Genomic DNA, 1971 nt, shown 5'->3' with positions numbered 1-1971 from the left:
ATCCCCAAAATCTGGGGGAGGTCCTGACTTATTTTGGGGTGAAGGGGTCCCCAAAATCGGGGGGGATCCCCAAAATCTGGGGGAGGTCCTGGGGTGAGGGGCTCCCCAAAATCGGGGGAAGCCCCAAAATCGGGGAGGGATCCCCAAAATTTTGGTAGAGGTGAATACCTGGGTGAGGGTTGTGGGACCTGAGAGTGATTTTGGGGTGAGGGGGACCCCAAAATCGGGGGGATCCCCAAAATCTGGGGGAGGTCCTGGTCGATTTTGGGGTAAGGGGGTCCCCAAAATCAGGCGGGTCCCAAAATCGGGAGGGGTCCCCAAAATTTTGGGGGAGGTGAATGCCTGGGGGAGGGTTGTGGTACCTGAGACTGATTTTGGGGTGAGGGGATCCCCAAAATCGGGGGGATCCCCAAAATCTGGGAGAGGTCCTGATCGATTTTGGGGTAAGGGGGTCCCCAAAATCAGGCGGGTCCCAAAATCGGGAGGGGTCCCCAAAATTTTGGGGGAGGTGAATGCCTGGGTGAGGGTTGTGGTACCTGAGACTGATTTCAGGGTGAGGAGATCCTCAAAATCGGGGGGATCCCCAAAATCTGGGGGAGGTCCTGGCCGATTTTGGGGTGAAGGGGGTCCCCAAAATCGGGGGGGATCCCCAAAATCTGTGGGGAGGTCATGACCACCTGGGGGAGGTGCTGGGTGAAGGAACAGCCAAGGGAAGAAGGGGCACCCCAAATTTTGGGGGAGCTCCTCAAGATTTGTGGGGGGTCCCCAAAATTTTTTGGGGTACCTTGGGAGGGGTTCCTGATACTGGGGTGGGGGCTTTGTGGGTTTGGGGGGGAAACTGAAGCCCCCTCAACATTTGTCTCTCCCTCCACAGTGCCTCAGTGATGGTGACAAAAAATGGTGAGGGGGGGGGCTTAATTTGAGGGGGGGGTAATTAATTAGAGCAGCTTTAATTGGGGGGTTTGATTGGGAAGTTTAATTGGGGTGTCTTTAATTGGGAGGGGTTTGGTTGGGAGGATTAATTGGGGGGTCTTGGCGGGGTTAAATATGTTTTTATTTGGATTTAATTGGGGTGTTTTAATTGGGGTGTTTTAATTGAAGGGTTTAATTGGGGGGCTTTAATTGGGGGGGCTTTAATTGGGGACATTAAATGGAGATGTTTAATTAGGGGGGGTCTTTAATTGAGGGAGTTAACTGGTGATCCTTGAGGCTGTATTTGGGGGATCTTTAGGTTTAATTAGGAGGTCTTTAATTAGGGGTGGTTTAATTGGTGGGATGGATTTTGAGGTCACATTTGAGGGGTTCCCCCTTATTTTGGGGTGCTGAGCCCCATCTTTGCCACCACCAGGCCGGCGCCATCCTGCAGAGCCGTGGTGGTGAGGAAGAAGAGTGTGTGGGTGACGAAGGCCCGCTGAGCCCCCCAAAAATAAAGAATCTGAGCAATCCCCCAGAGTCCGCGCTTCGTTTTGGGGAGGGGGCACCTGAGGAATTGGGGGGCACATCTCCTACCTTTTCCACTTCCATGTTTTCTTCTCTTTTCCCTGGGTGTTTCCTGGCTTTTTTTCGCCGCTCTTGGTTCTTGCCTTTTCTCCCCTCATGTTTCTCCCCCTTTATGTCCCCTCACGTTTCCCCCCCTTTTTTCCCCTCACGTTTTCCAATTCTTTTTCCCCTCACATTTCCCCCCTTTTCTCACTTACATTTCCCTTTTTCCCCTCACATTTCCCACCCTTTTCTCCCTCACATTTCCCTTTATTCCCCTCACGTTTAGCACCCTTTCCCCCTCATATTTCTTCCCCTTTTCCCCCTCACGTTTCCTGACATTTTCTCCCCTCACATTTCCCCGTTTTTCCCCTCACATTTCCCACCCTTTTCTCCCTCACATTTCCCTTTATTCCCCTCACGTTTAGCACCCTTTCCCCCTCATATTTCTTCCCCTTTTCCCCCTCACGTTTCCTGACATTTTCTCCCCTC

General features: G+C 52.3%; 1 long non-coding RNA gene across 1 annotated transcript; it reads left to right on the top strand.

The window, feature by feature from the left end:
• Positions 1–516: 516 nt before the first annotated feature.
• LOC121344352 lies at positions 517–1445 on the top strand. The gene is made up of 2 exons (XR_005953826.1): positions 517–900; positions 1349–1445. It is a non-coding gene; the product is annotated as an uncharacterized LOC121344352 (long non-coding RNA).
• The last annotated feature ends 526 nt before the right edge of the window (positions 1446–1971 follow it).

Source organism: Onychostruthus taczanowskii, unplaced genomic scaffold (assembly GCF_017590055.1).
Source record: "Onychostruthus taczanowskii isolate IOZ18803 unplaced genomic scaffold, ASM1759005v1 scaffold634, whole genome shotgun sequence".
NCBI lineage: Eukaryota > Metazoa > Chordata > Aves > Passeriformes > Passeridae > Onychostruthus > Onychostruthus taczanowskii.
This window is presented reverse-complemented; position numbering and strand designations above follow the sequence as displayed.